General features: G+C 37.8%; 1 protein-coding gene and 1 non-coding gene across 2 annotated transcripts in view; both read right to left on the bottom strand.

The window, feature by feature from the left end:
- SCFD2 (sec1 family domain containing 2) overlaps positions 1-16016 on the bottom strand; it is a 394218-nt gene that overhangs the window by 323865 nt on the left and 54337 nt on the right. The gene's annotated exons all lie outside the window — the stretch shown is intronic.
- Positions 14109-14181, bottom strand: TRNAK-UUU (transfer RNA lysine (anticodon UUU)). Its single transcript has one exon. It is a non-coding gene; the product is annotated as a tRNA-Lys (tRNA).

The following is a 16016-nucleotide window of genomic DNA, read 5'->3' as shown; positions in this document are numbered from 1 at the left end:
CAACTTATAAGCCTGCAACATATTCTATCTTTTCATTACATATTTTGAAGAGATTAAGGATTTTGAAGTGCCTTATTGCCTGTTTATCAGGGCGAGCATGTAAAGAATAAAAACAGTGGGAATGATGAGCAGGGAGCTGAGTGTCACTAGTTTCTTTGGTCCCTCGGCAAAGCATTGTTCATTCCTGATTCTCAAGCAGCAAGCTAATGATTTGCTTGCTTAAGTACTAATAGAGAAGAGCCTCATTAACCCTTTCTCTGCTCGGTTTTGAGTCAAGTTGATTAAGGTATAATTTACATACAGTAAAATTCATCCTTTTCTGGTTCAGGGTGTTCTCAAATCAGTTCTATGAATTTTGACAAATGCATGTAGTTGGGTAAGCACTGTCACAAACAAAATATAGAATATTTCCATTACTCCAAAAAGTTCCCCCTTTGTAGTCAATTCTCTTTTCCCACCCCCAGCCCTTGGTGAACACTTATCTGTATTTATCTGGCTTCTGTCCCATAGTTTTGCCTTTCCAGAATGTTCTATAAATGGAATCATATAGTATGTAGCCTTTTGAGTCTGGCTTCTTTCACTTTAGCATAAGGTATTTGATGTTCATTCATGTTTTTGCTTATATAGGTAGTTTGCACCGTTTTCTTGCTGAGTAGTAATCCATTGTATGAATGTGCCATGGTTTGTTTAGCCATTTATCCATTCACCAGTTAATGATCATTTGAGTTTTTTTCCAATTTTTAGAAATTACAATTATTTATGCTGAGCATCTTTTCATGTGCTTTTTGGCCATCTGTATGTCTGCTTTGGAGAAATGTGTATTTAGGTCTTCCACCCATTTTTTGATTGGGCTGTTTTTTTGATACTGAACTGCATAAGCTGCTTGTATATTTTGGAGATTAATCCTTTGTCAGTTGCTTCGTTTGCAAATATTTTCTTCCATTCTGAGGGCTGTCTTTTCGTCTTGTTTATGGTTTCCTTTGCTGTGCAAAAGCTTTGAAGTTTCATTAGGTCCCATTTGTTTATTTTTGTTTTTATTTCCATTACTCTAGGAGGTGGGTCAAAAAAAGATTTTGCTGCAATTTATGTCAAAGAGTGTTCTTCCTATGTTTTCCTCTAAGAGTTTCACAGTGTCTGGCTTTACATTTAGGTCTTTAATCCATTATGAGTTTATTCTTGTGTATGGTGTTAGGAAGTGTTCTAATTTCATTCTTTTACATGTAGCTGTCCAGTTTTCCCAGCACCACTTATTAAAGAGGCTGTCTTTTCTCCACTGTATATTTTTGCCTCCTTTGTCATAGATTAGGTGGCCATAGGCGCGTGGGTTTATCTCTGGGCTTTCTATCCTGTACAAATCAAAACTACAATGAGGTATCACCTCACACTGGTAAGAATGGCCATCATCAAAAAATCTACAAACAATAAATGCTGGAGAGGGTGTGGAGAAAAGGGAACCTTCTTACACTGTTGGTGGGAAAGTAAATTGATACAGCCACTATGCAAAACAGTATGGAGGTTCCTTAAAAAACTAAAAATAGAACTACCATATGACCCAGCAATCCCACTACTTGCTATATACCCAGAGAAAACCATAATTCAAAAAGACACATGCACCCCAATGTTCATAGCAGCACTATTTACAATGGCCAGGACATGGAAGCAACCGAAATGTCCATCAACAGAGGAATGGATAAAGAAGATGTGGTACATATATACAATGGATATATACAGCCATAAAAAGGAACGAAATTGGGTCATCTGTAGAGATGTGGATGGACCTAGGAAGTGTCATAGAGTGAAGTAAATCAGAAAGAGAAAAACAAATATCGCATATTAACGCATATATGTGGAATCTAGAAAAATGGTATAGATGACCTTATTTGCAAAGCAGAAATAGACACACAGATGTAGAGTACAAACGTATGGATACCAAGAGGGAAAGGGGTGGGGTGGGAGAAATTGGGAGATTGGGATTGACACATATACACTATTGATACTATGTATAAAATAGACAACAAAGGGGAACATACTGTATAGCACAGGGAACTCTGCTTAATGCACTGTGGTGTCCTAAATGGGAGGGAAATAAAACGGAGGGGCTATATGTATATGTATGGCAGATTCATTTTGCTGTGCAGTAGAAGCTAACACAACATTGTAAAGCAACTATACTTCAATAAAAATTTAAAAAATAAATAGAAATAAATTGAAAAAGATTCACAAATCAAAGTCCACCAACATTTTCCAAAAAAAAGAAAGAAATTGTGAATAAAGCCTTCACAAACATCTTTGTTTTTTTTATGTGTGCATGTGTCTGTGGACATATGGTTTCATTTTTCTTAAGTAAATTTCTAGGGTTGTTGGGTCATATGCTAAGTGTACGGTTAACTTTATAAGAAACCGACAAACTAAGTTCCAAAGTGAGCTGTCCCACCAGCAACAAATGAGATTTCTATTGCCTCACATCCTCACTAGCACTTGGTATTGCCAGTTATTTTGGTTTTAGCCATTCTTTTAGGTATGTAGCAACAACTCACTGTGGTTTTAATTTGTATTTTTCTAATGACTAATAATGTTGGTCTTTTCAAGTGCTTATTTGCCACCCTATATCTTTTCTGGTGAAGTTTGTCTGTTCAAATCTTTTGCTCATTTTTATTAGGTCGTTTATTTTCTTCCTGTTGAGTTGTGAGTGCCATTAAGTTTTATCAATCCATTGGCTCAACATATATTTCTGTGCCAGGGACTGTTCTTACTGCTAAGAATAAACCCATGAACAAATCAGACAAAAATCTGTCCTCATGGCCAACAAATAAAGAAGGCAAATGATTCCTGGATGCTCTCCTAATTAATTCAGCTCATTACATCTCATTCTCTTCTTAGGAGATGGGGATCTTTTGTGCAGATGATTAATATATTTACACAAAAACATCTTGACATATTAAATATTAACATTAAATATATGAAAACAAATTTTCACATGAAATGTGTTCAAATCTAACATTGCCATGAGCTCCATTTATTTGTTTATACACTGTGCTGCAGGTGACGCAGTGTGGTCCCTGGACACACAGAGCTTTGTGTATCAAGAGAGAAAGTCATAGAACAGTTATACAAACAACTGCTTAATCATTATTGTGGTAAGTATTGCTAAGGCAAAAACTAAAATGTCCTGAAACCATGAAAGGCTCTATGTGATATGTAATTGCCTACCTCTCCAACCTTATCTCCTGGACTGAAGGAAGAGGAATTTAAAAGGCTCAGAATACAGAGCTTTGTGTATCAAGAGAGAAAGTCATAGAACAGTTATACAAACAACTGCTTAATCATTATTGTGGTAAGTATTGCTAAGGCAAAAACTAAAATGTCCTGAAACCATGAAAGGCTCTATGTGATATGTAATTGCCTACCTCTCCAACCTTATCTCCTGGACTGAAGGAGGAGGAATTTAAAAGGCTCAGAATAGGGCTTCCCTGGTGGCGCAGTGGATGAGAGTCCACCTGCCGATGCAGGAGACGCGGGTTTGTGCCCTGGTCCGGGAAGATCCCACATGCCGCGGAGCGGCTGGGCCCGTGAGCCATGGCCGCTGAGCCTGCGCGTCTGGAGCCTGTGCTCCACAACAGGAGAGGCCACAACAGTGAGAGGCCTGTGTACCGCAAAAAATAAATAAATAAAACTTTTTTAAGAAAGGCTCAGAAAAAAAAAAAAAGAAAGGCTCAGAATACAATCCATTCATAACATAACTGTGTTTTAGAGAGACCTCAAGAAATGGAAATCATCCAAGAAAGTCACCAGGTCTGTTTAGATTTCGACTGCAATAACCATATGTTCAATTTAAAGATAAGAATGTCTTCAATTCAGGGACCTCTCTGGTGGCGCAGTGGTTAAGAATCCGCCTGCCAATGCAGAGGACTTGGGTTTGAGCCCTGGTCCGGGAAGATCCCACATGTCGTGGAGCAACTAAGCCTGTGCACCACAACTACTGTGCCTGCGCGTCTGGAGCCTGTGCTCCACAACAGGAGAGGCCACAACAGTGAGAGGCCTGTGTACTGCAAAAAATAAATAAATAAATATTTTTTAAGAAAGGCTCAGAATACAATCCATTCATAACATAACTGTGTTTTAGAGAGACCTCAAGAAATGGAAATCATCCAAGAAAGTCACCAGGTCTGTTTAGATTTCGACTGCAATAACCATATGTTCAATTTAAAGATAAGAATGTCTTCAATTCAGGGACCTCTCTGGTGGCGCAGTGGTTAAGAATCCGCCTGCCAATGCAGAGGACTTGGGTTTGAGCCCTGGTCCGGGAAGATCCCACATGTCGTGGAGCAACTAAGCCTGTGCCCCACAACTACTGAGCCTATGCTCTAGAGCTCACGAGCCACAACTACTGAGCCCACATGCCACAACTACAGAAGACTGCATGCCCTAGAGCCCGTGCTCCACAACAAGAGAAGCCACCCAATGAGAAGTCCATGCACTGCAACGAGGAGTAGCCCCCGCTCGCCACAACTAGAGGAAGTCAGCGCAGCAACGAAGACCCAACACAGCCAATAAGTAAATAAATAAATAAATATTTTTTAAAAAAAGAATGTCTTCAATTCAGAAACATAGTTATTAAACTTTTTATACAGTTAGCAATTTCCTAGCTCAGACTTGGACTCAGTGACCATATTTACATAACACTGCCTTCCCACATAAGGCATGAGATCCAAAGGAACAAATGGATATATTTCATAACAGGAAATGCCAACAGAACACTACCTTGTGAATCAGCAATTATTCACTTTGCTGCTCCATTCTGTTCCCCTCTGTATACCTTTTGCTGCTCCATTCTGTTCCCCTGTGTATACCTTTTTCTTACACACACAAGCCATTAACACTTCCTTATATGTGTCATGAAAGCAGGGTGTTTTTTTGGTAAAAATTCATAACATGTTAATTGGAATTTAGTAAAAGAGTACTTCACACAAATGCTTTAAAATATAGGCTAGTGACATTTTTATAATATAAATTTAATCACAATCTTACATAAAACAAGTCAAAATCAACTGACTGACTACCAAAAATGCTCTACTGTGAGGCTAACAACTTGAGAAAGCTTCTCAGTTCATATCAACTAAAACTGCAAGCAACTAGAACCAGGTGTTGAAAAAGTAATAGAACATTTATTCACATCTCATATTACCAAGAAAAACCAAAAACACTTGTCAGGCAGATTTACATGGTGATTTTAAAATGTCAACCCAAGAAGGCTTTGCAACACATTTTTTTAAAGTCCTAAAAACAAGGGCTATTTTATATCAAAACTGCGTAATACATAGCAACTCTTTGAAAAGGGACAATTTTGAAATTTGAAAAATAGCTTTCAAGTAAGAAAATCTATTAGGCTTTCTTTTTCTTTTTTATAGTTTTTAAGGAAGTGAAATGGGCTTCTGATTTCAATTTAGTTAAGAAACAAACACAAAACTTTAACAACCATCAGTTCTATGTATATTTTGAAACTCATTGAAATAGAATTATCTCTTGGGAGAAAGGGGACATATCTGGAAAATAAAAGGATTTAATATATTTATATTGTCTGTGATCCTTACAATATTGAATTCCACTGTATTCAAATCAATTATGGAACTTACTCTTCCATTTATTATATACATTTGATAAACTATAACTTTCTGAACCTGTTTTGTGACTTGGTAAGATATATTTAAAATATCTACACATATATGATGCTTTGTTGATTTTCTTAAAAAAAAAAAAGTATTCTGTCAGTGCTAGATTTGATTTAATCCCCAAATTGTGTCTTAATGGTAGAAAGTAACCATCTTTCTACTGGTGGTAGACTCTCAACCACTGCGCCACCAGGGAAGCCCCATTGCATGTTTTTTATTCATCATTGTCCTGAAAACACGAATGAAAACCCAGTGTGTGAAATGTGAATAAACAAAGTTATGGTTTTTTGGGAGGGGCTTTGTTTTATGTTTTTTAATAAATTTATTTATTTTTGGCTGCATTGGGTCTTCCCTGCTGTGCGCAGGCAGGCTTTCTCTAGTTGCAGCAAGCGGGGGCTACTCTTCGTTGCGGTGCACGGGCTTCTCATTGCGGTGGCTTCTCTTGTTGTGGAGCACAGGCTCTAGGCACATGGGCTTCAGTAGTGTGGCACATGGGCTCTAGAGCGCAGGCTCAGTAGTTGTGGCGCATGGGCTTAGTTGCTCCGCGGCATGTGGGATCTTCCCGGACCAGGGATCGAACCCATGTCCCCTGCATTGGCAGGAGGATTCTTAACCACTGCATCACAAGGGAAGTCCTCAAAGTTATGTTTTAAGACATGTATTTCCAGAAATCAAATATAAGCATTTCATTTTTCTCCTTTTTAATCATTTCCTAATATAATAAAGGCAAAGTATATTAAAATATTTAAATATAACATTCTGTTAAAACTCTGGTTTATTAACTCACACATAATTGGCAAACATGAATAATTTTAATATTACACAAAAATATCTATTCATTTGTCATTTTTTCTCATTTTAACATTTTGTGCCGCCAAATAAGAGCAGCTGAACACAAAATAAACAAACATAGCTGAACTCTGCAAGCCACAAGAGGAGCTGAGCACTGATTACATTCCTAGTTCTTCTTGGCTCTGTTCGGCCACGTGCACTGTCTTGGAAGTGCTTCCTGTTTGGTTCTCCCTGACCTTTAGTGCATTTTGCCTTTGCCTCCATACCAAACAGCCTCAGCCCCTCTTTACATTACCTTCCAGTGAGCTACCTTCAACTCTTTTGTTCACATAAAGTCCCATATATGCAGTAACGTTTCTTTATCTATAGTCTTTATCTATAGAAATTTGGCCAATCTTTTTAACTGTGCTAGTATTTTTATCGTTTACTTTAGTGCTCTAATTATAAATTTGTATGGATTTTTGAATGGGCCTCTGCTAGTGATTTTTGTTTGTTTGTTTGTTTGCGGTACACGGGCCTCTCACTGTTGTGGCCTCTTCTGTTGCAGAGCACAGGCTCTGGACGCGCCGGCTCAGCGGCCATGGCTCACGGGCCCAGCCGCTCTGCGGCATGTGGGATCTTCCTGGACCGGGGCACGAACCCGTGTCCCCTGCATCAGCAGGCGGACTCTCAACCACTGCTCCACCAGGGAAGCCCTGCTAGTGATATTTATTTTATCACGAGCCCTGATAACTAGTATGTGATTTTGCAAAACAAGTTTTCCAAGAATGCGTGTAAATTATAGCAAAAGCACTTATACTAATATGTAGACAATGGTGGCAACTCTACTAATATTAAACTGTTGGTTGGTGGGCAGCACTGTCAGGGAAAATTTCAAATGTTAATTCAACAGTTGGCATAAGAGAGCCAGAATCTTGTGTACAAAAGATGGTTTCGGAGTTTTGTAAATAATGTACGAAAGGTTCAGAGGGTAGCATGAACACATCGGTTTAAATCCTCTTCTCATTTCATCAGAAAGACAAAAAGGAATTAAAAAGGGAAAGGAACACACAACAAAGAGATCGTGAGATAGTCCATAAGCAGACAAGACTTCAAGCACTTTTCCTCCCCATTTGCTGGTTATCTTTGTAACTTACATTACATACTTAAACTTTCTTCTTTGTTCTGTCAACTACAGATGGTATGCTATGGCTTTTCGTCTTCTAAGCAGAGGATATTAGTTCCCCTTACCCTTTCCTCTACTTCGTATTTCCCCCTTTCATCTTCCAACTCATCTGTCCTTTTATTTTCATCCGGTCAAGATTGATAGCATTTATATTTTGTTTTGTAACCATAATTTAGTCTAATGTGCTTTTTCTATAGCATGATTAGAAACTTCAAAATTAGTCAGTAGTGTTTGTATCATTATAAACTATGTAACTATTAATGACAGACCCAATGTACAAGCTATGATTACATTTCCTTATGCATAGAATACACTTGGGTCCTAGAATGCGTATGGGCTTTTTCTGAGGGGGCAGGGGACGAGCATTCCCTGCTTTAATCAAAGTTGTAAACTCTCCTAATTTCTAATACACTGTCTTATCTTTGAAGTCCGTGTTGTGTTGTGCTGTTTTTTTTTAAATCGAGGTATAGTTGATTTGTGGGGTTTTTTGGTTTGTTTTTTTTTCCCCTCCCTGAATACTTTACTACCAAACTCCTTCATTCCCCTGTTCCATCATGGGCAGATTGTTCTTTAGGCCTTTTTGCACAGTCAGCAGCCTGGAACGCCTTTTATTGCTCTCCTCTATTGGAACACCGCTTCGCTAAATCCCTGATTTTTCTTTCTTGCTATACTGCCTTGTTTTGCTGGACACCCTCAAGTAACTTCCTCGGAAAAGATGTGTGGAAAGCAAAGTTCTCTTATCTCTGAAAAGGCTTTTTCTTGCCCTCAAAGTTTAATAACGGTTTATCTGGATCTACAATTCTAGGTTGAAAATAATGCATTGCTTCATTATCTTCTGGCTCAGCATTGCTCATAAGAAATGTGTGCTAGTCTCATTCTTGTTCCTTTGTAGATAAGCTTCTTTTTTCCATCTTGAGGTCCACAGGATCCTCTCATTCTCCTGTAACTCTGAGGAGTCACAGTGATTGTGTCTAGTTTAGAGGGTTTTTATTCTTTCCACTTGCTTTTCAGTTAAGCCTATTCTATATACTTGATATGTCTTTCTTCACATCTGGGAAAGTCTTACATTCTTTCTTTGCTAGCTTCCTGTCCTCTGCTTTCTCTCTCTTTCTGAAACTTCTAATAGTTCTTGGATCTCCTGACTTGGTTCTCTATATCTTTTATCTTTGGTATCATATTTTCAATGTCCTGTTCTTTCTACATTTTAGGAAATTTTCTTGATTTATCTTTAAACTTTGGCTGAATTTTATTTTTACAATAATATCCTTATTTCTAAGAGCTTCTTTTTTAACAAGAGCTTTATGAGCTTTAACTCACATACCATAAAATTCACCCTTAAAATGTACAATCCACTGATTTTTACTATATTCACAGTTGTGCCACCATCACCACTATATAATTTGAGAACATTTTCATCATCTCAAGAAGAGAGACTACATTCAAATTTCCCCAGTTATGAAAAAGATATACAGCTATAAATCCATACATATTAGAATACAGCCTGAATAAAATTTTCAGTTGGGAGATATAACTGTACTTAGTTATACTAGGAAACTGAGAAATAGCAGAAATGAGAACATTAGGTAATTACAGCTATAAGAGAATTCTGGCTTTTTTATATGTAATAATACTATAGTCATGCACTGAAAAAAATTTTTTAATTGAAGTAACAGAGGAATAGAAGAGTACTAAATCATGCAGCAAAACAAACAGTAAAAATAAACTTCCTCCCCTCCCCCCCCCACCAAAGGCTTTGCCTAGAATATGTGACAAGGCACTGCAGCAAAGAGGGGCCATCTGCCCAGAAGCTACAACCAACTTCAGACTCAGAAGCCTCAGGTATAATGGAGGTGAAAAGTGAGGGGTATAGCATAAAGTAAAGCTTACACATCTTAAGTATGTAGTTCTGTTCACTGTTACACACACATCTATCCACGTAACCACCACCCAGATCAAGGTATGGAATATGTCCAGAACTCTGGAAGATTCCGTCAACACCTACCTAGTCAATAAGCTCACAACAGCAAACTATTACTTTTAACTCTCTCAACACAACTCACTTTTTTGTCTGCTTTTGAACGTCATAATAAACAGAATTATACAGATATACTATTTTGTATCTAGCTTTTTTAAATTCAACATCATCCAAAATCTCAATCTTTTTTTTTTCTCACTGTGTTTTATTGTTCTATATGACTATAATAGTTTCTCTATCCATTCTACTTTGAAGGATCTTTAGGTTTTATAGTTCAGGGCCATTATAAATAATGATGCTATGAACGTTCTACTACATACCTTTTGGTAGACTCATCTCCATTGGATACATGCCCAGGTGTGAAACCACTGGATCAGTGTACACTTATCTAAAGTTGATACTGCCAAATAGTTTTCCATGGTTGTATCAATATAACCACACATTTTAAATATGATCAAACTTAACGTAATTTTTAAAGTATACATACAATGTTTAAAACCTCGCACAACTGTATAATTAAGTTTCCTTCATGGTATTTTACGCTGGGTAGCCAAAACTCTAATAAGAGAGAGAGGAAACCACATGGCCATACTCTTAGTATGCACCTTTATTTTATTTTTCTCATTGTTTGTTTACTTGCTTATTTACTTACTTTCTTACCTAATTACATACAAAAGGCCTGGAAGGCAAGATACTGATTTCAGAGCAAAGGTTACATTGAAGAGTAAGATGATAGGGAGGGGGGATAGACAATTACTTTTTATTTTACTAATGCTATGATATGAATTTTAAAGACTATTTTACTTTTTAAATAGTCTCTTGGTTCTGATATAAAATAATGTCTGTTTCATGTGAAATGAACAGACCAGTATTTTTCTCTGGGGAATCTGAGTCTACTACTATCACTGATTTGTACAATGGATGAAGCATTGGCTTTCAACAGAAAAAGAAATATAAGAGTAATAGTAACTGTCGGTTTCCCACCTCTACTGAGGTCAAAGGACAAAGAAATATGGTTAACATGCAGGTGGAGAAATTTAAGTCAGACATGAGAAAAAAATTCCACGATCGTGATGACTATTAGGCACTGAAACAGGTTATTAACGGGGGGGAAGAGGGAAGACAGTATAAATCTTCTTCCGTAGGGATTTGAAGGGCAGTATATACAGCCATCTGTATAGTGAAACTTGGATAAAACCCAGCTGGGAATTGATGTCCATTTTTTTAACACTATGAATACTGAAGAAGGATTTCCTAGGATATCCTTTAAACAGTATATGTTTCTTGTTACACAAATTTTTGAGCTCTGTAGTATTACAAAGACAGAATAAGAAAGTAATGTGAAAAGATCATTTTAATTACATGAATCAATTCAATCAAATGGATCCAAAATTGAGAAATCTATTGCAAGATATGTTTTCAGGATAGTATAGAATAAAGTATAACTGCTGCAAGACCATAGGTCACAAATAGAAAATAAACAGCTCTCCCTGAAATTTTTACAAAGACAGTGAAATATAAAACCACCAGAAACACTTAGGGTTTGGCTTTCTTTGGAAATGCAGCCTTCCTGAGGCTAAGTTAAACACTGCATCAGTGTTTATAAACTCAGCAGAGAGCACAGAAAGGAACAGATAGATTACCCCTGTTACCTAAGGGGCAGATTACCAGCCTGCCAGGTAAGGAGCCTTTCCATGGTGGGTCTACCCTGACTTGGAAAGAATAGCCTCCAAGTAAAGCAACTCCCACCCCACAGCAATGGATCTTCCCTTGGGGTTTTTAAACTCCTAGCCCATATTCTCATATGTTGAGGATCCCTTCTGTTGAGAAAATATAAAGATTAATAAGAGGAGGAGGAGAAAAAATGAAGAAAAAGATGCACCAATTAAAGTTAAAAATATAGAGCCAGAGGGCAGATGCTTGAAGATGGGATATTAGAAATTCAGATTCCCATTTTGTGGATGGGAAACAGAGAAACAGAGGCAATTCAGGTTCTGTTTTAGGTGATGAAGTGTAAGAAAGAAATATGTGCTTAGTGACCTTAAGGCTTTCGGGCACTATTAATCATTAATTCAATAAAAACTCTTTCTGTCTCTTTCTCTAGATTCTCTTCTTCTTCACGCCCCTAAATGGATGTGTTCCTTACGACTCTGCCTTCAACCCTCTCTCACTCATTCTACTTTCTTTTCCTAGATGATCACCCTTACGTTATACTTCCTTTAGAAATTCACTACTTAGGCTCCAACATAATCACTAGGTAACTAAATCCCCAATCTCCACTTTCACTTCTGGAAATCATTACTCTAGTCACATGTTTTCCAACTAAGATGATCAGGAAGCAATCATCCAGGCAATGTAATTCCACCCCTAAATCTGGTAGAATACTCTTCATATGCAATTGTATGACCATTGGTCATTATTTTTATAATGTCTTTTATCTGCCCAGGAGACAGTAAATAATTTTATCATGCCATATCCTCCTTTTACAGAACACGCTAAATTTCACAAACATGTATATGTTACATAATGAATCATCTCATCTAATTGTCAGGTTAGCAGACAATAGAATCCCCATTTTGAAGACAGGAAAACAGATTCAGAAAAGTTAATTAACTTGTTCATTTGAAAATAAGACAGTATTTTTTCATGTTTCCTATCCCCTACAAGGACCTAATTATATACTATGAACACATAATAAATACCTTTAAAATGAATGAGAACAATTGTCTATTACGCCTAAATCTGGATAATGTATAGAAAAAATTTCAATGAGTTTTCCCCCTTCTACTGATTCCAATGATCTCTAGAAAACTGTGCTAATCTTGGACCCCGGAGAATATGACACCCTTTTAAATAATGGTTCTCGAAGGTGTTCCATGGACCCCTGGGTCCTTGAGGCACTTTCAGGTAGTCAGAAAAGTCAGAACTATTTTCATACTAATACAAAGATGCTACTTGATTTTGTTACTATCCTGTGTTTGCATTGATGGTACAAAAACAGTGGTGGGTAAAAGTGCCAGTGCCTTAGCACCAATCAAGGCAGTGGTACCAAATTATACAAGTAGTCAGTTTCACTTTCAGAATGGCCATGATGAAAAAGCAAATGTTACTAATTTTATCAAAACTCAACCCTTAAGAAACCATCAATATTTTGCGTAAAGAAATGGGAAATATACAAAAAGCACTTCTGGGGCAACCAAAGTATCAGTGCAACCATTGCCTCAAGGAAAAGCACTGATGTGATTACTTGAGTTGTGAACTGCTGTTCACACTGTTTTAATGGCATAAAATTTTTACCGAAAAGACAACTGAAAAAGTATGGTTCTTCACACATTTTTTCCAACAAGTAAATGAAGTGAGTCTGTCACTTCAACGAAAATAATTAACAGTTTGTATTGTCAATATTGAAACTCAAGTTTTCATGTGAAATTATAATTTTGGAAGACTTGTATCTGCCCCTATATCTTTATATTCCTAATACTTAAAGATTTTCTAATGATATCAGTGGTGATATTGATAAATGTGGCTTTGTTATATTGTATAATATATGTCAACATTTCAAAAATCTGCATAACTTAAAGAACCAATATTGCCCAAGTGATAATGTACAATGCTATAAAATAATATGTGCATAAAAGAGCCACTCAGGGCTTCTCCGGTGGTGCAGTGGTTGAGAGTCCGCCTGCCGATGCAGGGGACGCGGGTTCGTGCCCCGGTCCGGGAAGATCCCACATGCCGCGGAGAGGCTGGGCCTGTGAGCCATGGCCGCTGAGCCTGCCCGTCCAGAGCCTGTGCTCCGCAACGGGAAAGGCCACAACAGTGAGAGGCTCGCGTATTGCATAAAAAATTTAAAAAAAAAAAGAGCCACTCAAAGTGCAAGGGACACCAATGGGTTTTAATGTACCAGAGTATGGAAAATTCAGCGATATGGTTTCATATTCCACATTGCAATTAACCTGTAAGAAATTACCTCTTGTAAACCTGGTGTAGTATCAAAGAATATCTGCAATTTTCTGGAAAGTTATTAAAATACTCCTCCCTTTTTCAACTACGTATCTTTGTAAGGTCAGCTTTTCTTTATATACTTTATCCAAAATAATGTATCACAACAGATTGAATGAAGAAGCAGATATGAGAATACAGCTGTCTTCTATTAAGCCAGACGTTAGAGATGTGCAAATATGTAAAGTGGTACCACTCTTTTCCCTACATTATTTTATTTGAGAAAATATAGTCATTTTTCACAAAAATATGTTACATTAACATGTAATAGTTTTATTATAATATTTTTATATTAATTAATAAATATTTTAAAAATTTTCCCTGCTTGAATTCCTGACGTGATATTTTCTTTCTGTCTATCTCACGTGTATCAACAGATATACTCCACATAAACAAAAGCTCTTGGTGTCCACATAGTTTCTTTTTTTGTTGTTCATAGGTTGTTGTGAACCTCAATAGCTTTTTTTTTTTTTTTGGTCACACCACATGGCTTGCAGGATCTTAGTTCCCTGACCAGGGATTGAACCTGGGCCCCCAGCAGTAAAAGTGCTGAGTCCTAACCACTGGACCACCAGGGAATTCCCCTCAATAGCTTTTAACAATGTAAAGGGGTTCTGAGACCAAAGAGTTTTGAGAACTGATGTTCTAAATCAGTGTCACTCTTGGATTCCATAGGAGGGAGATAGAAAAAGCAATCCATTAAATAAATACATAACAAATACCAACTGACAGTATTAATTCAAGAATTTATTTATTCATTCCATAAACACTTACTGAGTATATAGTAACTTTAAGGTCTTGTGTTAGGTGTGGACAATACTAAGAAGCACAGATAAGAATTCTCAGGCCCAACTACTCAGGGTCTGGTGGTAACTGCTATAATAGAAGTATGAACAAAAACAGTACCGATAGGGATAGAAGATGTCATCTTTTAGAAAGAATGACAGGAGATGCGAGATATGATGGGGAAAATGTTGGGGGAGAATTTTAAAAGCCTGAAGGATGAAATGAGCATTCTTTTTTTGGAGGGAGGCGAGAAGCAGGGTAAGGCTTTAAGATCAGTAGCAATTATTAACCAAGTATCCATGTGCAAGGCACAACAGGGGATACAAAAATATCTACAGTCTTCCAGGAAACTAGAATTAAGGAAAAAAAGCATAAAACAATTATCAGAAAGAGGAAGATAACCAGAAGAGCAGAGTGACATGAAGACCAAGGGAAGAGCATCAAGAAAGAAGACATGATCAGATGCTACAACACATCAGGAGGAACAAGAAATATCATAAAGGAAAGTTGTAAATAGAAATATTAATGCATATAACTGAAAGTAGAAATACACATTGTCCCTCTACTAGTCATTCACACGCATCAGGCAATCCATTCATTCGAGCAGCAAGTACTAAGCCACACACTATATACCAAGCCAAACAGCCAATGGAGAATATGAAATGGACACTGTCTAGCAAAGTTTTGGATCCACACACATTTAACTATTTTGCACTGTGCTAAGTGCTAAGACGGAGCACTAAGAGAAATAAGAGAAAGAGCTGTGGGTCCTCAGAAGCCAGAGCAATTAATGTAGCTTGCTGAGGAGGGTGTAGGAAGAGGGTTAAAGAATGTAGCTTGCTGAGGAGGGTGTAGGAAGAGGGTTAAAGGGGAATTAGATATGGTTCCACAGAGAAAGTGACATTTGTACTAGATCATGAAAAATAAGGTGGGTTTGACAGGAAAGTGTTTGTGTGTGTGTGTGCATGCGTGTGTGCACAAGCACGTAGTGTAAAGTGAGTGGTTATATCAGTCAAGGTCTCAGCAGGAAAAAGACGGCACTCTAACAGGAAGAATAAGGCTAACGTAACAACAGGAATGTCTAACAAGTTAGGCTAAGGGAAATCAGGAGTGTTAAGGAAAACCAACAACGGAAGGGTAGAAGGAAGCAACCAATTGCATCCTGGCAGGGATGAAGCCAGGCAAACAATACCCTAACCATACCCTCCCCCCACCCTCTAAATCTCCTGCCCATGCCTCCCATTGGCTAAACCGAACTGAGAGGCCAAGGGCAGAAGAACGTGCTGAGACAGTCCATAACGGTTAGCCTCCAGAAGCACAGGTAGAGAAGGGCGGAGGAAACCTGGAGGGACAATCAAACGAGAATATTTCAGGCGAAAACAACAAAGACATGGATCTACAGAAGTTCCTGCTGAGGAATGCGGAGTAGGGAGGTAAAGCAATTTGAGTGGATGGGTGAAGCATGAGGCGAGAAGTCAGAAATATTTCTATAAATAGCATGCTAAGGCGTTGGGACACTATCTTCAGGCAATGGGGAACCATCAAAGGGTTTTAGACAGAGGAATGGCACAACCGTATCTGTGTCTGTGGCTCTGTAGCCGCTCCCCCCCCCCACCCCCAGTAGTTT

This window comes from Neophocaena asiaeorientalis, unplaced genomic scaffold (assembly GCF_003031525.2).
Source record: "Neophocaena asiaeorientalis asiaeorientalis breed wild unplaced genomic scaffold, Neophocaena_asiaeorientalis_V1.1 scaffold19, whole genome shotgun sequence".
Lineage (NCBI taxonomy): Eukaryota > Metazoa > Chordata > Mammalia > Artiodactyla > Phocoenidae > Neophocaena > Neophocaena asiaeorientalis.
The sequence above is the reverse complement of the archived record's forward strand: the minus strand, read 5'-3'. Positions and strand labels throughout refer to the sequence as shown.